Consider the following 25,315-nt stretch of genomic DNA (forward strand, 5'->3'; position numbering starts at 1 on the left):
TCGTTAATTAAGTAGTTAAAACTGCAACTTCTTGCATCTCATATAAAATGTGACAAGTGAGGCCATTTTAAATATAAACAAATTTATCACAGGTATTTAGTAGAATTTCACTCTCTGTAAATTGGTTTTTCATTCTGGAATGGGTGTCAGGTAGTGTACTTGTAAAAAATAAATAAATATCTGAGTGTATGACTTGCAGACTTGCCATCCTGATCTAAAAGTCTTGTGTGATTTCATACTGTAAATGTGAGACAATTTAGTATTTGATTGAAGAGAAGCTTATTTGAGGTAGTGTGCAAGATTCAGGTCTGCAACTCTGGGAGAATGTGCAAAGGAGTTGGTTCAGTCTTCACCTGTGCTTCTCAGCTACTGCTGTGAGGGCAGGGATAAACTGTTGCTTGGAGCATTTTCTGAATTTCATACAACTAAGCAATTATTTCTGTTATTTCAATTATATTTCATCTTTCCAATTGTTTTCCCCTTGCTGAATTAAAAGGGAAATGGTAGTATAGAAAGAATTTAAGATAAATGAGATTGTATACAGTGCATAAAGGATTCACTGGAGGGAATTCTACAATTCTGTGTATTTAAAAAATCCTCATCTTCTCTTTTTATAATCCTGATCACAAGTCTGATCACTGCTGCACACTCCTTTCTATCATGGACTCTGTGCTCTGATTGCTTAGGTTATCTTGGGATTGTAGATTTACACACAAAGTATCTAGCAGAGTGTTTCTGAATCCCTTGCATGCTGGCATAGATTTTAATGTTCTGAATTAATAGGAGAGAGTTGCTTGATAGAGCAGGGAAATAAATCAGCACAGAGCATTCAGATTAGTTGCATGTTTCCACAAGCCGGAGCAAAATTAGCAGGTAACTGTCATGAAAGTAAGCCATGTCTATGTTGACTCCTCAAGGGGGTTATAAATACAGGAATAATGAATATACATGCCATTCATGGAATGCTTTTCATCTTGAAGGACATTATAAGCATAAACTCAAAAGACTTCTAAAAGTGGGAAGGTGATCAAAGCTGTTCAAAAGGGTAATCATGTAATCTCTGAGTTCTTGTAACTCTTGATAACTTGTCTCCTTATCACTATTCTTAATTATCCTTTGATTTATGGATGGTTCTTGTTTAAAAATTAGTTTTTATGACTAGGCAAGAAGTCAAAGGATCGTAGGGTAAATCAGGAATGTGTTTATGGATGTCTTGAAGCCCAACTTCCCACCAAAGCAGGGTCTGTTGTGAGGTCCAGCCAGGCAGCTCAGGGTTTTATCTCTGGGTCTTCAAAGCTCCAATTCAGAAAATGCACAAACTCTATGGGACACTATTCTACTCCTTGACTGTCATCCTGTGTCCTGAATCTGTCAACTGTTCTTACCTTTTTTGCTTTCCAGCAATGGAAAATTCAGACTGAGAGTGATGTGATTAACTTTATTCTGCTTTGTTTTGTAAGAAAGCTTATATGCTATGCAGAATATATGCATGAGCTTTCATTAATTAGAGTACTCCACAGAGAACTGGAGAGGTGTTTATTTCCAAAAAGATAGATAAAAGCTGGAAATTTGTAGCTAGAGTCTTTGACAGCTGGCTAGAGACTGTTCTGGCTTGGAGGAAAAGGCAAAGGAGGTTTTTGGAGCATTTAAAAGATACGAAAAAAGGATCTCTCTTCCTTTTCTTTCATAAAGGTACAGGTTGTAGTGACCAAAGTGCCTGCACATGAAGTCTGTATTCTAAGCATCTTATGTTGTCTTAGCAGTCTTTTCCAGACAGCATCCTTTTCACTGTTTCTCTCTTGAGAACTTATTTCTCTGTCAGACTGCAGGCAGTCTCCATTATCACAGGTTTCTGGGAGTGCAGCAGTTGACTATATCAGTGTTTAGAATGTTCTTGTTAAGTTCATCTTTACTGTGCTGAGAAAATGTGGAAAGCATTGAGGTGTTTGTTTCACTTTTCAGACTTAAAAAACAACAACAATCTATTAATACTGGATTCCAGATCAAGCATCTCCTTCATAAGTCATTTAAATATATATTAGAGTGTATTAGTATATTAGAATTGTTCTAACTTTTATGTGTTAGTTGGTTCTGATTTTCTGCAAGTCGTGGGTAATCGTTCTGTTTCACTTCAGCCTAAGCATCAGCTTTCAGCCTGTTTCTTAAGTTGTTGTATTCCCCTCTTGTAGCACAGATATTACCTCTCTATGGTTCAATAGCAGTTGTCAGTATTCTTATATTTATATTCTTATATTTATATTCTTATATTTATATTCTTATATTTATAGACACTTTTAAAAAAAAAAAAAACAAAAAAAAGTAAGTGAATGTTGAATTCACCTTACCTGAGTTTAACAAGTTACAGACAGGCAGCCTTACTTGGTTGTAGAGGCTCACTCTATTGTTAATAAGCACCTCCACAGATTGCTTCCCTTTGTGTGCTAATGCTCTCACAAATCCTGAATTATGTTTCTATAGCAAAGTGTCTGAGCTGAGGAGTTCTAGGCTACATTTGTGAAATGAATTTCATGACAGCATGATTCTACCGTTCAGTGGACCAGCATGAATTAGTTTTCTTAGGCCCAGTTCAAGTAGAAATTGCAATTGTATGCAGCATGTTGTAGCCAAAATGCATGAAAACCGCAATTGTATGTTTGTGTTATACTTGACTTTGCAAATAGCTGGATACCAATACCTATAGTCATTTTGCAATGGACAAAACCAAATCAATAAATTTAGTGTATATTGCAATGATGGTTTTTCTTGGTTTGTAATTATCATCAGCAAATAACATTTCTGCTAAGAACCAAGTTTATAGCCCTTTAATGACTTACAGTCTATCAAGGTTTAATGAGAAGATAGAGAATACAGAGATGAAAATAATATAGTGCTGGCAAAGATGGACTAGGCAACCTAAATAGTTCTTTTATATGTCTAACTATACTGATGTTATGAATTATATATTTAAATCTAAGAAAGCATTTGAAAGCAAGTAACTGAAGAAGTTAATGTAATATTCTTGTTCAGGTAATGACTATCTTATTTTGTTATTCTTCTCACTCAAACTTAATAGAAGAGTATATTGATATCATTTTGAGGTTGAAACTTTTAAAGCATTTCCAGCAGAGAAGTGCAGCTAGGCTGACTGCCCTCCTGAAGAAGTCAGGGCATTTGGATGTTCTATCATGCTCAGTGCTGGAGCCTTTGTTGCCACTTAGGTAGGTAGACCTACAAGAATGCTGACAGTCTAGATGTGACTGCAGAACACATGGCAAGTATGCAGAAAGCTGTTTTTTCTGCTTCCCTTCTTACATTAAGAAGCAGGTTACTCAGCCAGAATGTTCATGTCAGAGCTGTTATGTGTCACCAGCTTTGCCTCATCCAGCCTGAGCCAGGTGAACTGCCCTGCTCCCTCCCCAGGCTGACTCCAGCAGTGCTCCTTGCTCCGAAACTGAAGCCTAAAAGCTTCTGCTTCTCATCATGCATTCCCCAAGCTCTCCAGTTTGTGTTTGCCCTTCATATCTCAAGTGGGGAGGAGAAAAAATGATTAATTTCTCATCAGTCTGAAAACACATTAGATATTACTTCATGTCATGCTGGAATTAATGTCTATTGCTGAATTGCTTTATGGGCACATGGGTATTCCCTTCCAAGCATACACAGAAGTCCTTTTTCTGTGAGCCGAGTAATTAACTCGTGTCTACAGATTCCTCTAAGAAGAAGAGAGGGATTGCTGAAATACCTTCTATGTATGAATGTTTTTAAGGGAGAACTTTCTTGACTGATTTGCAATTCTTCAAACTTCAGGTTCTGCTGCTAGGAGTGCTCCAAGGTGTCAACTTCAGGCAGTTTGACACTGAGCTTCCAGCAGCCTGACTGAGTATGGGTCAGTCTTGAGCCACCATCCCAACCTCATTCTGTGGGGTGAGACATCTGACAAACTTTTGTGGAACCTCCTTCTAATATTCTTTGAAGCTTTTTCTCTCATGGTAGGGACATTACAGTAAACACTTGAAAACAGCAGGAGACTAGATTACATTTTACATTCAGTTTTTAGAGAAGAAACCTTGTTTGCAAAGAGACAGAAACAGGCAGGTCGTGATGCCAGTACTAGAGCAGCAGAAGAGTTGGCCAGCCTTGACAGCTTTGAATAAAAGAAGCTTTGAGGCCTTTTTCTGCTTATGGCTTTTGATAATGTCAAGTGATTCTGTGGAAAATGTACCACTGAACATTAATATCCCTTGGAGTTGCTCAGTCGGCAAAGAAGAAATGTCACTTCATACTGCAAGGATCAGGAAAGCATGTGTGTATCCCGCTGCCCTCCCCTGGCAGGCAGTGTCTCCTCTCCCTAGTGCAGAATGAGACTCCCCCTCTGGCTTCGGGGACAGAGAACAGTGCCATTGCTGTGAAGATTCTGTGGCCTGCAGCGTGTCAGCAGCTGAGAAATCTTAAAAAAATACATATGGGTAACATGAAGAAGGTACTATTAATCGTTCTTCATGCATATGCAGCCTATGGTAATACAGGTGCAAATATATTTTTCAAATTAAGGGCACGAAGGCCAGTTAGAAAATATTTCTAACCTAGATGCCAATGAAAAGAAGAATCCATTCTGAGACCTCGAGTGCATGGGGTAGATTTGAGTCTTCTTAAAATGAGAAATGAATTACTGTGTTTTGAACAACTGGAGTGCAGTGGTCTATTGGGTCAAAATTGACCCAGAAAGTCTATGTTCAAAGAATAATAATGGCAGCAAGTTCAGCCACCAGAATAATCCTATCATCAGAAATTCAAATTATTTTGTGATTAAATGCAAGTAAGGATTTACACTGATGCAGGAGGTGCTTTAAGATCTCCAAAATCACTGCCTTGTAATACATGCAGAATTTGAATGACAAGATGGTGGCAAACGTTAAAATTTTGTGGCACGCACTGCTCTTGTAATCATGTAAATTTTATTAGTACTGAAAAAAAAAAAAAAAGTTCATGCAACTCTCCTCTAAACAGTGATAATATGCATTCTAATATTACATTGCAAATCCTACTTGTTGATATTATTAACTAGTGTACCAATAATATGGAATAGTGATATTTCAGTACTTCTGCTGGTACTAATGGAAGGGCACATGAAATATTTTTATTTAAGCTTTGTCTCATTAGTAAGTGAATTTTATAGCTTGATCAATGTAAAATCATTTTCATTGATTGCTCAAACTATCTAATTCTGTAACCTTTTAAGTGGAACTTCAGAGTTCATATAAAAAGACCAGAAGAGCTTCAGATAGTACTGTCAATATCCACTTGACTTTATCACTGTCTCTCAAGGTTAATTTAAAGAATAGGTTTTTATTTTCTTCAGCAAATTTCTGTTTATATGAAAATAACAAGTAGCGTGTGGTTGCAGTTGCTACAGTAACCAATAAGATTATTTTGCAAGAGGAATCTGAAGACTGCTGCAATTAAAGTTGAAGAAAATGAGTGAAAATGACCTTGCAATGTATAAAGTCATAGCAGTTACTTCATCAGAGAAGTTAGAGATCTGTACTTTAGAGTTTACAGTTTGTGTATTTAATTAGAGAGAACATTAACATAAAATTGTTCCCTGTCTATATTCCTGTGATAGGCTGCTCTCTGACCTGTAAAAGACATTTGCTCTTTCTTAGAACTTACTTTGTGAACTCTAAGCAGTCAAGATAGATACACCTGTAGTAGTGAGGTTTGTATTCAATATATTACTCAAACTGGAGGAAATGCTAACAATTATATTCCATAGTAGCATAAACTTGGTCTGTTATGCTGATACACTTATGTATATGCAAGAAGTACAAGGTTTCTAGGCTTGCTCATGAAACACAGGTTTAATTTTTGCTCCTGCAATTAGTGCTGAACACAGGAGTGAAAAGTGAAGAGGTCATACTCTCTTATCTTCTGTCTAACATGCCTATGAAAAACATGTCCGACCCATGGGCCCAGCACAGCTCACAATGCGACTTGCCCACTGAATGGCCTGATCTGGAAGCATACCCATAAATCCTGTAAATTATCTACATCAACTATATTATATGCTTTATGAAGGCTGCTCCAAAACTAATGCCTCCTGTTTTATGATGTTGGCCCACAATGTCAGAGGCAGATGTTGTTGGTATGGCAGTAGGGGTTGAACCTTTCCTCCAGTGTCCCATTACATTTTGTTGCTGTTTGACAGATGATAGCAAAGGGGCAGTCTGACAGAATGCCACCTGATGTGGAAGTGAAGATGAAATGAAGGGGTTGAACTGAATTCCTCCCCTTGATGATTGTGGATGGAGACCAAACAGTGGATGTGAGTACAGTGATGTGGTGGTGGTGCATTTCACAAGTTGTGACAGTGGGTCATCGTCACTAGTGCATATTTTTATGAGTTCAGCATGCAGGCTCCTGCCCATCACTAGTGAAAAATGCATATGTTGATCAACAGGGTTTTTTTGCTGAGAATTTATCAAATAGTGTTATTATGTTATTTGTATCAGTTGTAATTTCCATGGAAATAAATTTGAGGCATTACTTCCAATGTGACCTTTAGGTGCCCCAAAACAATTCCCATTCACTCAGTGCAAGCCAAAAGGCTGGGCACCTTTGGTCTATGAGACACAGGCACTATTTTAAAGTCCACTTTCCAAAAGAAGTATGAAAAGTTAATAGTCACGTTAAATGTGTAGATTTAAAAGAAGTGTGTAAAACTACCGCATTTAAAATGCTTTCAACCACAACATTGAGAAAGCTTTTGGCTATAAAAATATTACTTTTAGTAATTTTGAAGGCAGTTTGCAATAATGTATTTTTTATTTTTAAAATTACTTTGCACATTGGGAATTCCACATTGAATGCCACAAGCAATGTAAAAGATTTTGGTAAAGGAGGACTAATAATAACTCTACCTTAATTAAATTTCCTTTTTTCTTTAGCAAAACAAGCAAACAAACAAACAAAAAAAAAACAACAGCAAATTGCTTTATCATCCTTGACTGCCCTTTAAATCAGGACACCACTGACACTTTGTTTCCAATTAAAAGTAAAAACCTTCTTTGATCCTTTGACTTTTTTATGAGATGAATTTATACTTTCTAGGCTAACATGCATGACAACATAATTCTCCACACTCATTAATATTCTACTTCCTTGCCTTAATGAGGGAAACGAAGAGGAATGGAATGTCATCTGCTTATCTATAGCAGCAAGAACTTTGCTAATATTCACAGACACAAGAAGAAAAGCTACTCTTAAATAACATTAAAGCTATGACATATTTGGCCAGAATCAGGTCATTCAAAGTTAAACCTGATGCTTAGATCTGAATTTGATCTTCGTGTGTGGCATTCCAGTATAAAAAGCTTGAAAATCTGGGTTTCTGGTCACTGGTTTCTTTCGTGCTCTTCGGTATTTGTAGAAGGTTTGTTCATTCCTACTAACCAAGAAGCCTTTGGCATCTGCTGTCTGTGTGTTTCCCAAATATTCAGTGGCTAAGCCTCAGGCATTTCCTGAGAGGTTAAGAATAAGAACACCTCATTTCAGTGGGAGTTATTGACCCTATATCTCTCTATGGTAGAACCTGAAGCATGAGGGCTGCTCTGAAAGCAATGTCTCCTATTTCGTATTGGCCCACAACATCAGTGGTAGATGTGGATCACCTCCACTGGTGAAGGTTTTAACAACCATGGTATGCAAGCTCTTCTTCATCACTGGCAAAAATGCAAAGCTAATAGTGGTGACTGTGTTGAAAAACTATTTTGTAGCAAAGAATCAAGCAGTGTTATTGTGTTCTTTGTTTATGTTGTAGTTTCCATGGAAACTACAAATAGGAGGCATTACTTTGGGGCGACTTATAAGGCACATTTTAGCTTTGTCTCCATTAGAACAAATTATTTACAGTTCATGTAATACCAACATTATTAGATATTACTGCTGTAACTTGGTTCAAACAAAGAATATATGCACCTTGTATTCCATCTGCAGTGGCATCAAAGTTTTAACTTCGCATTTAGTTTAAATGCCCAGTGTTTTGTCAAAATTAATGTAAAATTCCCTTCTGGAATATTTGGAATAAATGGAAGGAGCATACCTTCCATCTTCAGTCCCCGTTTCTCACTACTAATAACAGATTTTTATATAGTACAAAACTATGAACTTTCTAACGTAGCTCTCAGAGCTCCACCTGAGAAGGCTTGGTGTCTAAAAATATCCCATCATGGTTTTATAAAGCAGCTACTCACAGCCTATTTAAATGCTATTATTAATACTCCAGTAATATTTTAATAAGACTTAAAATAGCTCATGTTATTTTTAGCAGTTCTAGAATTACTTTATTGTGATTGGAACTATATTTTTTTATGGATGTAAAAAATGTTTAGCTTGGAGTATTAGGAATTTTTATAAAGAAACAGAAATCTATACCAGTAATACTTTTTAGTGCACGATGGAAACTCTGAGGTCAGTAGCATTACAACTAAAATGGAAAATGCTACACAGAACTGTCAGAAAAAAAAATTATACTAACAACAGTAAGCTTGAAAACTTCAAAACAGATGTGACATCATTAGGTGGAGGTAAAGGGAATACACAAGGCTCACAGTCAGGTAAGGACAAAAATGAAGTAATGTTGAGATGCAGCTGAATTTTAGAAGTCAAAATTTAAATCATTATCACCTATCTTATATATTGTTAATGTGAGAGAATCAAGTTTGCTTAAAAAACAGACAAACAAACAAAAACCTCTCTGTATTGGAACAGGATAGGAAAAGAGAAAGTTATTTTTCTTTCTATCTTTTTGGCACAGACTATTTTTCAGCAGTTTCCCTGATAGTGGATGCCCTTCATGTTATGATTTTCTCCTGATATCATCAAAATCTGAAGGCTTCTAGAAAATATAAAGCAGATTAAGAAATGTAATCATTTTTCAAATACTTTGAAAAGTCATGAATTCAATCATTGTTTTTCTGCATCCCTTCCTATACAGTTAAAACTTTTCTTCTGTAATGTTGGACTACTACAAAGCAGTTGTGATAGAATCCTGAGCCTTCTAAAGTCCAACAGAATCAAGCGGAAACATACTTAGTCAAGGTACACCTTGAAATACTGTCTTGATTATATTTTGTGTGAATGGAGAGACATTGTTGAGCTGATTGGGAAAGAGTCTGAGGTATTGGCTGCAGGCAGGGTTTCTTTGCATGTTTGCACATCTCCATCTTGCAGCCATATTGCCAATTTGACAATTGCTTCATGCTGTGTTTGCAATTCTGGGATATATACATACAAAGTTTGTGAGTTTGCTTGAGATTGTCTTAGGCCCCAAGATACTACTTTACTGTGCCCAGCACATTGTAGAATATGGCCTTCATGTTAAATAACTCATAGACAAACCGGAATAAAGCTATGTAAATATACAGCTGCAAAACAATATGATATGTTCATCCTTTCTGCCTTAGGGTTGCAATGTTGCATTTTCCATGGTACGCCATGTTGGACAATATATAAGGGTAGCAATAGATATAAAAAACAAATTTTAAAGCAGGAGTTATCAAAATGCTGTATGTGAATCCTGGAACATCCATTCAGTAAGGGCAAAGGAATAAAGATCAGAATTCTTAGATAACAAAACAGAATAAGCTGAGTAGAGTAATGGAATGATATTCACTCTTTAAGTATTCACTGGCACCATATCAAGCTGAAATCCTTATTTATATTTATAGATTTAAGCATATTTCAGATGATATAGCTATCTTCTAAAAGTAAATTTTAATACAGTGAGAAGTCTTTATTTGCAGCACTGGAAGGCATGCTTTCTGAAGAACTGACGTAGCACAGGTTGCAGCAGTGGAGTTTCCACAACACTACAATGCCAAGACCTTGAAGTGTCATTGTGTACAAAACAGGATGAAGTTTCACATTGCCATCTTTGAAATCCTTGCCTTTTTTCTCATAACTACTGAAAAAGTCTTCACTTAGTAGTATCTACTCTGCTGTTAATGATGCAGTTATTTGCATCACCAAGCACTGCTGTGATACCAGTCAGCTATGGACATCTGAAGTAGTTGCAATGAGAATGATGTGGCTTTTGACTACAGCCAAACTGCTAATTTTATTTTCATGTTGCAGTGTAAACTATTTCTCAGTTATTCTTCTACAGTGCAGCACAAAATGCAGTACATTTCAACACACAGAAGCAACCTGATGTTGCTGTATGGCAATCTGGGCATCTGGCAAAGCGCTTCTTCATATCCCTGTTCCATGGTTCTGCTTCAGCTGTTATCTTAGCAGTTCTTTACTCAGGCCCATCCCCCGGTTGACCTTATTCCCCAACACAGCCTTATCTGAGATGGTGACATGCCACATCTCCACAGTGGTAGAAGCAACATAATATCACTCTTATGTCCCATGTCAGCATGATGGGACTTCTTTGTACCTGAAATGTCTTCTGGATAAAAATTTCCATTGCAGCTGCCTTTACCAGTTGATGAAATGTTCTGTTTGAGTGTGCAGATATGCAGCAGAGATGGAAGGCTTCTTCCAGCACTAGAAGTAAATGAGCCTGTATCCCAATCATGAACTGAAAACTGTTCTCATGATTAGAGATGAGAATCAATGTTCACCAGTCCTTAGGAAGGAGGACTTTCCTTTTCTATACTTCCTTGCTATTCTTGATGCTGTCTAGACACTTAACAGCACACTACTGAGAGTATCAGTAGCTTGTGGATATCTTCAGCAAACAGATAATGAGGGTAAGAAATCCTGTAATAAGCAGCTTGGTTTCTGTAGGATGTTGTATAGTAAAAGACACACATTTTCACATGGGTAGCTGTCAGGGTAAACCTTTCCTTATCTGCTATGCTTTTTCTTTTGTATTATCCTATCAGATAAGAGAAACACTTTGCAAAAAATGGAGTAAATGCTACTCATAATCATACAGAACTTGACAGAGATCTGCATATTGCAGATCTTCCATGGCAGAAGAATTGCAAGCAGAATGAACGATACCTGGGTTATATATATTGCACTTGCAGAGGTACTGCAAATGTACAGGATTTTCCATGAGGAATGCAAACTGCAGGACATACCATTGTTCATAAGTTAAAGGAAAACTGTGATACATGTGAGAATGTCACTGAAAAGTAACTGCTGTTTTGGTGAGCTATACATTTTATTACACACTGCTTATGAATCTAGGAGCATATCCAGGTCATTACAAATGTGATGTTTGCTTATACAGCAGTACGGCTTTCTGTGCATATTTCAGTAATAAAAATACTTCTCTTGCCATGTTCTTCCCAGCTAGGCTGACAAAAGCTGAAGAGATAGAAGAGAATTTTATTCAGTTTGGGTCAGAAAAACTGTAGTTGATTTTGCTTAATTTTTTCCAATTACAGTTAATTCATAGTTGAATTCAAGCAGAGGCCCAAGTTATGGGCAAAAGACAGAAATTCACAGAACAAAAATCCAAGATATAAAGACATTTCTGAAATCTCTTGTAACAACTTAGACCTTTGTTTGCAGCTTTGCAGTTCCAATGAAGTAAAAGCCTCAGTGCCTCTCATATTAGTAAGAGAAATCCACACACTATTGTATACTTTTTCTTTATAAAATATTTCCATCTTAATACTGTTTCTTATGAGGAGGTTAAATTGGTGATATAATTTTAAAACAGTGGGATTGTAAAATAAATGATGTGTCATTTTCCTTCTCTGCAATCTGTGGATAGATTATGTATTGAGAGCTTGATCTTTAAACCACAAAATTATTTTGTCCCTTTCAAACAGGCACCATTTTACTTACAACAGAGGAATATATTTGTGGAAAGATAAAATACCACAGCATTATTTAAGGAACTGTTTTTCACAGTGATTTGCTTTCTGAGATGCACAAATCAAATCAGCTCTACGTAAAGCGTAATAGTACCAAAGAATTCCTCCATATGAGGGTTTAGAATTTGGTAAAATTATACAGATTGGTGTTTCAAAAGCGAGAATTAAATATTTCAGGAGATAATATTTCTATATTAAAAATAAAACTTTTATTTTAGAGTCCATATTAAAATCATCAACAACCTTTTAACTTCTAACAATGTGTAAGTAAACAATGGTCTTAATTTTTTCTTTTAAATGTTATGTAATTTAAAGTATAGCAGCTGTCACATTTTTAAAGGTCATAGGCTTAAAAGACTGGTGAAAGTTGAATGCTTATTGAAAAGTATGTCAATAACTACTCTTCCATCACAGACTCTTTTCTTGGCAGCTATTTTTACAAGGAACTGTTATCTTGCTATCCCTTTACAGAACATGTCTATTTTAAAACACTTATTAAAACTGTGTTTTCTGTTACTTTTCTATTTTATTCTTTGCGTTTTCTATTATTCACTGTGAATGGCCTTTTTTCCTGTTCCCTTTTACAATATCTTAATTTTGGAAGAGGTGTTCCTGCCATTTTTATATAGAATTTCTTAGAATTTTCATCTCTGCCTGAGGATAGTGTATAGGAAAAAGGGAGCAAAGAGACTTTTGCTTCAACTTTTCTGTTATTCTGCTCATTAATCTTCTTCCTGATTTTTTTTAACAATCTTTAATAAAAAATACATATATTTCATCAGCTTATTTCAAAGCTGCACCTGACATGTTACTGATCTGAAGTGAAAACCAAGGTTTTTATATTTGCATTTTAAAATCTTAAAGTACAGCTTTCCTAAAAATATATTAATTCTTTCCCTAACTGTAGTTTTTCTCCCTTTTCCAAATCCATCAGGTTTCTTTTTCTATACAGCAGTGGCTGCTTTGACTCTCTTTTGGCTTGCACGTGTAGCTTGGAAAATAAGATTCTTTCTATGTGAGACTGGAAAAAAAAACAATCTTTACCCAACAAGCTAGATTTTCAAATTGTGTGTTTCCCAATGTAAATTAGGAATTTTCTTGTATTTGTAGAATATTTCTTTCTTTTTATCTTTTAATTGTGGAAAATACTGCTTTATGCATATATAATATGCATGAAGTATACATTTTACGATATAAGTTATAGAAGACAATATCAGGTTGAGACACTGCTGATTGAAGGCTGATTTAGTGGAGGGTTGTTAGAGTTAGGGTAATTTGGCTAGGTTGTGGTTGGACTCAATGATCTTAAGGGTCTTTTCCAACCTGAGTAATTCTATGATTCTAAAGAGACTTCCATTGTGTCCTAAAATGTATTTTGATCTTACATTTGAAAAGTCAGGCATTTCAGATGGGCAAAGTAATCAGTAATTTCTGCTAAATATCTGGAAATTTCAGTGTAGAGGATTCTGATGGACAGAAGGTAGGAAAAGAGTTTTACAGCACCCAGCAATACTGTGATCTGTGAAATGCGTGCTTTCAAATGTTGTCTAGCAAAAACAGCCCGGATTTAAGATGAGGCTTTTGAAGATTTACCTCTCTATTGGCCCTTAACTAGGCACATGCAAAATAGGCTTGTCGGTTTTTACTGATGTTTTGTTGTCTAATTTGTACTACCTAGATTGGTGAAATGTGAGGATGCTGTTTTCTCTCATTTAATCAAGTTACTCCATTGACTTTACAGAATTCCTATTATTAGATTTCTTACTGTATTTCATGAAAGAAAAACAGTTTATGTTAAAGTAATATATTCAGCATTAAATAAAATATTTTTTCCTTTAAATGAATTATCAAAAAGAACGAGAAAAAAAGGGCAAAAGAAGAAAGTAAATAAAATTATACCTCTTGGAAAAAGAAAGCTCTTGATAAAAAGAAAATAAATTTTTGATTCAGGACAAATGTCTGAACAGAAAGCTCACCAGAATAAGATGAATCAGAATACCCTAGGCAAAACAGCAAAACGTCCACCTGAAAGCATGTATTCCTTGAAGAAGAAAACTACAAAATCAAGAAGCAAGATGAAATGTAGGAATCAAAGAATGTACCATGTATGGTTAAAATCAGCTTAACAAAAGTAATTTGCAAACAATTGTGTTTGCCATTTATCAAAGCACTCAACTAATATGGAGTATCTTGTAATGGAAACACTAATGCTCCAGGATAATACATTTATGGTAAATAAATATAAGGCCGTTACCCATCAGAATTTCTCTTGGCTTTCAAATAGTAAAACCCAACTAGAAAACTGACTGGATGCAGAACTAAAATAGATGTTGGTTTCTTACTCCAGAAGTAGCATGCAGTAAAATACTGAGTAAATTCAGAAGAACATGGAATTGTAATCATAAATCTCATTTCAGTTTTCTTACACTTCATTGCAGTCATGTGGAACTGTGGAGCTAAAGTGTGAGTTATTTAGTATCTTGATGTACATAAGCTAAAAAATGTCTGCTTTTCTCTACAATGCTGCTGATAATATTACTTCGTAGATCAGCCTTTGTTGCTAATTTTAAATTAACATTCTCAAATTACCTACTATATCTTTTTGTGAATGTCACTCATTATGTGCTAATACTGTGTGCATTTCCAACTCGCTATATGAATTTCTATGAACTGTTAATCCTCTTCCTTTAGGGTCTAGTCCTGCAAAGTGCTGCATACTATGCAGAAAAGGTTTTACACTCTCGCTTTGTACCTTGATAACAACAGAGAAAGTGCTCAACACTTTGTAAGCTCATGCCTTGAATAATCAAATTTATTGATATCAGTAGCCTTATTCAATATTTAGAATTGCAGCTTAGAAATGTACTCATTTTTCATGTGAAGAAAGGAATCTGATGAAAGTCTACAGGGCAGTGATGTGCCTCAGAAATCATTCTACTGAAATGAATTACTTTTTTGACTGAGTAACTTCAGAAGACATTCACATCAATATGGTTTATAACATGTGGAAAGGAAAATTGACAAGAACTCTTTGGAAAACAGAAGCAGTACTTCTTCACTACATCATAAACACTAAAAATCACAATCTTTTATTAAAAGATGAGTAAAAGGGATGATACCTTCCCTGTCACCCAACCGTTCTAAAGCAGTCGATCTTAATGAAAACCACAGATATGCGAAGGTGTTGAGTGTTAAAGGAAAGGTCATGGTTGAGTTTGGACTGTACTGTAACAGAAACAGAAGAGCATATTAGGACAAGAAGAGCATATTAGGACAAGTTCTTCTATGTACCACTTTTGGTAGGTGTCCTTTCTAGGAGATTGCTTCACTCAGCCCATTTAACAACCAGATCTTTGCCTTTGCTTTTGAAAACGCATTGACATTTGCCCTTCTTATTTCTGGAAGCAGCCACACAAATCCAATAGACTAGGGACAAGTATGGAAAACAGCAGTGTCATAAAGCTTAATTTCAATAACAAGCTTCAGCAGCTCAGAAAATGCATACTCTTCATTCCTCTTACAATGGGAAGAAGTATCATTTAGCCTCTAACAAGAAAAGAGGTAATGAGTTAAAGATTTAGTGCTTGTGTTTATGGGAGGCCTATTGAGATATCAATGGGGGCATAGTTTGGGGATTTTTTTTTTTTTTTGACTGTTTTTTAAAAGAATTTTCTGGTCACATCTAAAAATTAAAACTTTAAATGTATTGCAAATAGCTTGCTCTCAATTGCTTTTTGTTTACTGTCTTGAAAAAGAAGCATAGTATGTTGGTGCACAAGAATTTGTCCAGCAAACCTACATGCATCTGCAAAGAGCTAAATGTACCAAATGTTTTTTTCTGAGTTTCTAAAATGGTAATTACTTTTTTCTCTGCTCTTCTTCACACAATATTGATAGAGACTTCTCTCACTCATATTATGTACTTTTCATTGGTAGAGATTAATGCTTTTTATAAAGGTCAGTGTTATTCTAGGAGATGGAAAAAAATAGGGCCCAGAACATGGTCTAGTTGGTAAAGTGGGAGTAGAAATTCACTGGTGGGGACCTAGTTTAGAGCTCACTCCCCAAGTCAGCGTTTCCTAGAGAAGCAGTAGCTGTTCTTATTTCTGCATTATTCCCACCTGACCTGTCAGGAAGGCAGCAGTAACTACATTCTGGTCAGACTGATTTCTTTTTATTTCCCTTTGGCAGGACCTATTCCAGCAGAACTCAGAACAGTAAGTCCCTTGACCCTTGCAGCTTGCATCCCAAGCAATCCTGGTGCTGCTGCTTTTACTATCATCAAGGACAGAAGGAATAGGTCTCGGGAAGAATGTCAGCAGGAAATCCTGTTCCAAAAATGTTGAAAGTCGTTGCATTTAGTTGCAGTTACTGAGATGCTTGACTAGTTGTCCATTTTGCAAGTTCTGTGAGAAAATGTGTCTAATTCTTTGTTCTTCATGGCCACAAGGAAAAGCTTTTCATGCATTTGATACATTATCTAGTGAAAGGATAACTGTATCTGATGAGGCCTTCAAAAAATTTATTCCCCTTTTGCAACAACTTAAATGAAATTACCAAATAATTGAGAATTGTGACAGAGTAATACACAGGGCGAAACAGAAAAATCATTTAAAACCAAAAGGTATAGTCTTCAGTCATAAAATTTGGTCAGATATATATGGCTTAGCTAAGCACAATTTCAAAGAGTATCACTGTGCTTTTGCATTTATCTTTCAACTCGGTCTACATCTGACTCTTATTTCTCCTCATGAGTCATAGTAATTCTATATTTTTCTACTTAGATTGACATACTTGATTTATGCTCACACCAGAAAATGTTCATATGCATTTCCACAGAGAGATATTAGTTTCATTTAAACAATTTATAGGTTTAAGGTCCTGTCATCCAAAATTCTATATTTCAAAACTATTAGAACTTCTTTCTTCTACATATACTCCAGTGGTAGACCACAAAATGGACTGTAATCATTCTACATTGCTTTACAACTACCTATTACAGATAAATATACATTTAGGTCATACTGAAAGTAATGCCTGCTATTTATTTCCATAGAAACTACAACAGACACAAAGATAGCAGTACCACTGTTTGATATAGCAAACTCTCAGCTGCAAAACACTGTTGTCCAACATAGTCACCACCGTTAGCTGTGCATTTTAGTCAGTGATGAACAAGAGCCTACATGCTACGCTCATCAAGATCTGCACCTGTGGATGTGCTGTCTCTGTCACCACCGCTACAACATGCAGCCTGCCCCTCACTGTGCTCATATCCACTGTTTGGTCTCTATCAACATTTGACAAGAGTCAATGAATGTCAATGGGTGCCATTTTTTCCTGCATGGAGGAATTAAATCCCACCCCTTTGCTCATATGCACTTCTGTGTCAGATGCCATTCTGTCAGACTGCCCCACTGCTGCTGTCAGTTGCATGGCAACAAAATGTAACTGGAATACCGGCAGGCAGGTTCAGCCTCTTTTGTTGTACCAACATCCATCTCTGGCCTTGTGGGCCAACATAATAAAATATGAGACAATACTTTCAGAGCTGCGCTTCTACATGTGGCTATCATTTTATGTACAGGTAAACTGAACATAACTCACTCATTTATCAACAGACTTCTCCAATCATTAGTATCTATATCAAATATTATACTGGAATGTTTCAGATTCCTTCTACTCTTCCCATCCAGCGAGCAAACAATCTAATGAAGCCTTAGGTTAAAGGAACATGAGAAACTCCAGAGTGTTTTAGTTCTAATTCTCATGAGATTGTGTTTCTTATCTATGCTGTACAGTGAAATTTATTTATTTTGCAGTTAGAATGAATAACATAAATGTTTAAACTTACCTCATTTACAACAAAATTGTAAGTTTAACAGAGTGTCCCATATCTCCACACATTATTTAGTCAAGTTTACATACTTAACACATCTTCCCCAAGGCTATTGCAGGTTTACATTATAGTCTGCTTTCTTGAACTTGCTTGTTTGTAAAGTACCAGTAAATATATATATATATGAAATAAATGAGATGAATGTCAGAAACATATAAATAATGAATTAAATACTAGCATGCTCATAAATATTACAGAAAAGACCAGTAGGTTCCAAAAGAGTATTTCCCTTTCAACTTCTTACTTAAACCACAAGAGCTTGATGCTGTTTAGGAGACTAAATTATATATACCTGGATTTATAATTAGTTCAGCTATTAACCTTTTCTTCAGTTTCCTTCTTTGGTGATATACTGTACTATAAATTTTATAAGAGATTACCTTGTAGAAAATATGGTTTTATATAAATGCCCTATGCATATTTTATAATAATTTTTAATTTATTTATTCTAGGTCTGATTCTCTACAGTCTTCTACTGTTGCATTCTTTTCTTGCAAGATAAAAATGAACTTGATCGGAACAGAACCTTCTCAATACTTAAAGAAGCATGGCATATACTATGTATAGATGTGTATTAAGAAGGTTCAATGGGGTTGAGGCAAGGCTTTAAGTTCTGGAGTCATGTGTCTGTCATCAGCTGCAAACAAAGCTAACCACAGTAAATCACTATATAACAAAATTAGTAGGTCTCTTTCATCCTGAGCTAATTTTTGCCTAAGCAGATGTGTTGATTTGGCATGCTTTTACCCTGCTTTCTATTCCTCAGTTTCACTGGTATAAAAAGAGGAGATGTTCAGATTTGCAGGAGGGAAGTCACATGGCCAATTTAGACAAACCTTGGTGATTTTAATTCTGTTTACACTTATGCAAGGATTTCTGCCTGTGACCAAAATTTCTGCATACAGACCTCTGAAAGGATTATTTTTAAAGAAGTTGTATCAGAGCTTTCTGCACAGAGCTGATGACAGCCAGTAAATGGGTGCACATTAATGCTGCATTAGCATTGTAAAACTGCAGCACTTCACAAAAGCCTGCCAGAACATAACCCAATCTGGGCTGTTAAAATAGCTGCACATTTGTAATTTGCCATCCATTCAAAAGCCAAAGACAGAGATTATGTTGTCTAGCATTTTACAGAAACTTCTGAATAAGCCACACCATTTTCTTCTTCTCTAACAGTTTAAAACATATTTGCAAACAAGGGTTTGAACTGGCCACGTGTTTTAAAGGTATTTTAATTCATTACTCTGTTATTTTATATTTTTAACTTTCAGAACAGTGGATTTATGTCCGCAGGGACTTCAAAAGTCAAAACTGACAGTATATATTTAACTATCATAACCACCCAGCAATTATGTTTAGCTTCTGAATTCTCATCTAACTAGCCTTGCAATCTAGGAACATCTGTGCATGCTGGGATTTCTGTAGAAGTTAGCATTAATGAAATAAAGTTTTAAATTTCCCTAGGCTCAGCCTAGACACTAAGAATATAAATGTAAATTGTCAGAGAAGAACTAGCTGCCTTGCATACTAGCACTTCCATCACATTGCCTTTAGTTAAAGAAGTATTGAAGACTAGAGAAATCGGTCTTCTAAAGCTTGTATCCCAAACTGCATACATATCACAATCAGTTACCATCTATATGTTATAACCCTTTTGAGACTCAAGCAGTTTCCAACAACTGATTAATACTTTCTGTCTGATAAATAGCAGCTCTCTGGTTCTGTTTTATCTTGAAGTCTACTTCTCATAAATAAATAAATAAATATTTTCTGCTTTGAAAACTCTGAATGACCTGAGCAACAGAACAAATGTGGCCACAATATTCTTTTTATTATTTTGGTTTTTACTGTTGCTACAAATCTTGCAGATTCATTGCTTCTTTCTGACATTCACATAGCCTCTGCAATATTCATTTCATTGCAGTATGTTTTCTATGAAGTGTGTGTGACCACACTTTTTGCTTTAGTTGACTATCCCATCAGCTTTTCCAGTGTGTTCTGACAATAGCAAAAGAGAATAAGAGGAACAGTGAGAATATCTACCTGGTACATGTATTATTATTATCTTCTAACAATTGATATGAGTGGTATGTTCTAGTTATGACAATTTAGATTTGTATTCCCAGGAAAAAAAACTCCTTTTAATGCTTTCAGCATTGATTAAACATACATTATCAGTATGACCAGTTACATATTTTGTTTACCTACTTAGAATTTTTAATCTTTTTAAATACATGCTGTATTTAAACATAGTAACAACTCTTACTGGATGACAGTGATGCACTGAAACGGTAGCAATGATATAAACTGTGTCTTTGCCACCTGTATCATCAAGTGTCACCAACTGCATCAAGCGAAGTGCTGAAGTTGAGGTTTCTGAATGAAAAAAAGTATTGCCATTTTTGTGGATATTCAGGGCTATTGCCTCACTGGAAGAATGTTGATAGGTTTTGGCTTATTTTACAGTTGTCTAGAATAGTTCGTTGTAAATACAGTGATTGTACTAGGTTTTATATGCAGGTATATGCAGGTTGTTTTCTTTTGATACAGTGAAAATATTTACAGATCATAGAATAACCTAGATTGGAAGAGATCTCTGGAGACTTTTGGTCAAGTGCTTGCTGGAACCTGGTCCTATGAAGTATGAATATTTCATTATATGGAGAATCCATAATCTCTCTAAACACCATGTTCCAATATTTGATGATCCCACATTAGAAAAAAAATCTCCTAGGATGGAACTGTTCTAACATGTATCTTTTGCTTCTTGTCCCATCCCATATTCCTGGATTCACTCCAGTAAATCTATTCCTGAATTATGGAGCTCAAAACAGTATACCAGGTCTGGTCTTAGAAGTACTGCACACAGGTGAAGGATGATTTCATTCTGCCTCCTGGATAGAGCCCAAGCTGCTGTTGTCTTTCTTTGCTGCAGGGACACTTTTGCTAATTCATGCTCAATTTTGTCAGGACCCCCAGGCATTTGGTGCATTCTCTGTCATAGCTATGCTACTGTGCAAGTACAGCACCACACTATTAATCCACATATGGGACTTTGCATTTTCCTTTTCAGAACTTTGCAAGATTTCTGTGAGCCCTGATCGCTGTATGGACCACTTGCCATATGAGATCTAGGAGAGGTGGAGCCAAACTCCATCCCTTCGGTTAGCACAGCTGAATTACCTTCATCTGTGCTCCCACAGCTGACTCATTGCTTGCCTCAGGTGGTTAATCAGAGGTTCAGGCTGTGATCAACATTTTCTCATACAATTATATATTTTAAAAATGCACTGTTAATTGTGGTGTCTTAGTTACTAACTAGTTTCACAGTATGTTACTGATCTAAGGATTTTGTGGGTTGCATGGGAACTGTTTGGTTAGAGATTGATCTGGTGAGTGAGCACATGGTGAAGAGCTGTGGCTGCCCAGGAAGCACAGGCAAATTGCACCTGTACTCCACAAAAGACCAGGGAAGAGCCAACCTGGGCTCATATAAAGGCTGGCCGTGGAACAGTGCATATGTCTTAGAGCTAGGTTGCTTCTTGAGGAGGAGTGCTGCATGGTCCGAGATTCCCTTCACCAGCTGGGTGAGTTCAGCATTTCATTCTGTATGTGGCTGTTGGCTTACCTGTGAATACTTTGTTTGGTGTTGCCAAGAACCTGTCAGAAGCAATTTTGCTTTTTTTTTCAGCAGAGCATGGGTGAAATGTGATTGGTGTTGACAGATTAAAAAATTGAAAGAATATTGGCATTCTTGTGTACAATTTGAAATTCTGAGTTTGCTCTGGTGTATGTAGTGCAAAGTAAAGGAGGAAGATATTTCACGATTTACTATGGTGACTTTAGAAATGTTTTGGAGATTTGACCCTTTTTATAGGTTGTATAATAAGGCTTTTTAATGTTATAAATAATGCATTTTTGTGACTGCGTGCTTTTGTCCTAGTGTCACTTACAAATGTTCTGGTAGTCTAGGCTTCAGTTTGGAAGAGTTCCATGACTTTATATTGAGTAAATGTTTGGTCTGGCTTTTGAAGTGGCTGATGAACAGTAGCAAATTGGAACTATAGCACTTAATTATCTTTGCTGTAGGGCAACTGTGATGCTAACTTAAGCCATAAACTTTATTACTGTTTCTTACTAAACTGGAGGTGAGCAAGAAAACCCACACCACCAGAATTTTCATTGAGATTGCTCTTAAAAAATCAGTCATTGGGTTTAAAAGTGCTTGACATCATTTAAAAGATATTTTTTTTCAAGCTTACCTCCTGGGAAGCACTTGGGAGTCTAAGTAAAATTTGAATGTTTATGTTTTAAAGCACTTTTAATGGAAGAAATCTGTGTGTAATTATCTCTAATTAGTCATCTCTTCCACTGAGATTTCTGCTAAGCATTTAGTTTTCTTCTTCTCTGCATTAGCTGTATTCCAGGTTTTGGTAACAACTAGGACTGTCTGACAAGCTGATTTTTGTGTATGTTTTCAAGATCACCTGATTCCACTTCACCTGTTGTTCTAGGACATTTCTTAATGAGGCCAGAGTTACTTTCATGTCTAATTAAGCTGATGGGATTAAGATATAAGATATTGAAGTCTTGGTTTTTTTTGTGTATTTTCTCAAGGGAAAAGGAAATACATGAGCAATAGAGATCAGTAAAATACAAAGAGAAGCTATAGTAACATCAGGGATTATTATGTAATAAAAGAGAACAGGAGCAGGAAGCAGCAGGTTGGATCCTCCATAAAACATGCTTGATTTTTAAATGCCTTAAAAAATACTGCAGAATACTAAGTCAGAATTTCTTTAACACAATAATTATGTAATTATCAGACGTAAAGAAAAATGTGGAAGAAGGTACTCTCTTTTTACACTGTATTCAAAATAAGCTCCTCTTATTATTTCCTTCCTATGAAACAAATTACATTGTAGACTAACAATGACTTTGAAATAATGTATCTAAAACAGCCTAGGAAACATGACTTCGATTTTTTATTTTTTTTTTCTTCTTCAGTGTAACCTTTCAATGCAGTGTTATTTTATTTGGGAAAGAAGTGATGTCTGCTATTTGGAAGTTTAATCTCTCTCTTAAAAACTGTTGTACTGCTCTGAAGAGTACGCTTATCAACTTAAACCTCTCCTTGCATGTACTCATGTACAAGAATTTTGTTAGGTCTCTTCAGAGCAGAGCAGCACAATCACCTCCTCACCCTACTGGCCATGCTGCTTTGGCTGCACTCAGGAGACAGCTGGTTTTCTGGGCTGCAAGTGAAGTCATCTTTCTTAGGAGAATGTTGTTGGTTGGTTTGGTTTTAATTTTCTAGTTTAGATGCATCTTTCTGCAGTACCAAAGGATTTTCTGCTATGAGCAGGAAGGTATTCAGACTGATCTTTTCCATTTCCAGCTGTTTTTGATGACCTGGGATTATACTTATTGACATATTTCATTGCTCATTTCGTGTTTGTTTTAATTCTTCCTTAAGACCTGGAAAAAAAATATTGATGTTCTTAAGGCTTTTTCTTTCTTTTTTTGACCTAGAATTCATGTTAATTAACGTCTGTATAGGGAAGCTAGGCATACAACCAGTCTATAGAATTCAAGCCAAATCACTGAAGAAGGTATTTGTCTGTCAACTGGAAATTGATTCTTTTTTCAACACAACAAAAGTTCTTAAACTACTTTTAAATGATATATTTTAATGGACATTCTTTCTTACCTTTTGTTTAAAGAAAATTTCTGGTAGACCAGTTACATTACACTCATCTACCACCACTCAGATAAGACTGAGTGGAGAACGAGGAGAATCAGTACTGGTGACAGGAGCAGTAGCACCACCTTGTGTTCATGTGGTAGGAAAATAACAACACCCCTCTTCAGCCATTAATATTGCAACACTTTTGTTCTGTCTGCTGCATATTAAAGAAGGAGCCATATTTGTCGAAAGGCTGTATATCTTCAGACGTCATAAGTGTTTTGGTCAGTGTGCTGGGCTGTGGTATTTGTGTACAGGAATTCTTTTTGAATGTGCAAGTCAACACTGTTAAAAACCAAGGTATTTAAAAAGTGAGAGAAGGAGATGGGCATTGTGCAGTGACAGAAAGCAGTGGAGAGGTAGTCAATATTGTATGTACGCACTACTCTCTGAAAGCTTGCAAACATGGCACAAGGCAGCTTTGCTTTTTTTCAGTCTTTTGCATGTGGTAGAAAATGTTTTGTAAACAAATGTATTTCTGGTACACTTGTCACCAAGATGACTTTCAAAATACACTGGCTTACATTTCTTTTTTGAACTATCAACTCCTCTTTAGTCATTTTCTTGGGGTACTGTTTCTGAACAATATGCCATCAAAACTGCTCTTATCTCTCTCAGTTCTACGTGATGGACTGTTTCTGGCAGAAAGTCTGGGGCCAAAATTTTTCTTGCCTGAAAGTGATAATAATACTGAAATGCAACTTGTATATGGTTATCTCTATGTATATTTAGGGTAGCTTAAGAAATTCCTTTCTTTTCAGTGAAAGGGGAAGAGCAGAGTAAATTCCACTACTTTCTGAAGTCTTATCTTGGTCCAGAAAGTAAGCTTTGATTGGTGTTTCCTATATCATTTTTCTCTTTGTTAATCTTGCACAAATCTAGTCCCAGATAAAGGGCAAAGTTGTGTGTGCATCTCTCTCTTTAGTGCAAATTATCAATTCCTGTTCAATAGAAATACAGATATAAAAATATATCAACATATAATGTATTCATACATTTAAAAAAAAAAGTGATCCTGATTCTCCCATACATTTCTGTTTGTGTAATGGTGTATGCCTTGTCAAAGTGAATGAGTGTCAGGTGCAGTGAGAATTGTTTTGATCATTTTGTTTTTTTTTTTTTCATCTCCTTCTCCTAATACCTACATTTTACAGATGTCAGGTATCATTTCAAACAGTACCCTTGTTCTGAAACCATTGTGCACAACTGTAAAAGATGAATCAATGTCATTAGTTTTATTGAGTGTAAATAACCAGGTATTTTTAAAATAACTTAAGCTTTTGGTATATGCTTGGGATCTCATCCTAATGTACACGGAGAACTTCCACAACAATGTCCTTTCAGAGTCTGTCTCAAATTAGTATTTAGATTCATTTATTTTTGCTTGCTAAGTATAAAAAAGGCAGGGCAGTGTTTACACTACTTGGACTCTTCTGTAACATTACGGCAGGTCTCAATGCCCTTTATATATGGGTAGCTTTCTACCAGTATTAAAGGGCTTAGTGTAAATATTTCATCTTCTTTTCTAAGCAAGTAGTTTTCTTGGCAAAGACCGAAACAGATCAATCGTTGTATTTCAAACAAACTATGTTATATAGCATAGTAAGCACAGGGATCTGGCTGATTTCATACCTCTAGTTTTTGAAACCTGCTGGCTGTATAAGGAGTGATTGCTATAAATGGCACACTAAGCAAACATTTAAATTACATGGAGAAGCTTACACTTTCTTGGAGTTGTCCAGTATGCAGTCATATAAGCTTGTGAACTTCTGGGGAATTTTCCTGTGTTTGAACATTTCATCTGATCAAAAGAATAAGAAGCAAAAGAAGAGC

Source organism: Coturnix japonica, chromosome 4 (genome assembly GCF_001577835.2).
Source record: "Coturnix japonica isolate 7356 chromosome 4, Coturnix japonica 2.1, whole genome shotgun sequence".
Lineage (NCBI taxonomy): Eukaryota > Metazoa > Chordata > Aves > Galliformes > Phasianidae > Coturnix > Coturnix japonica.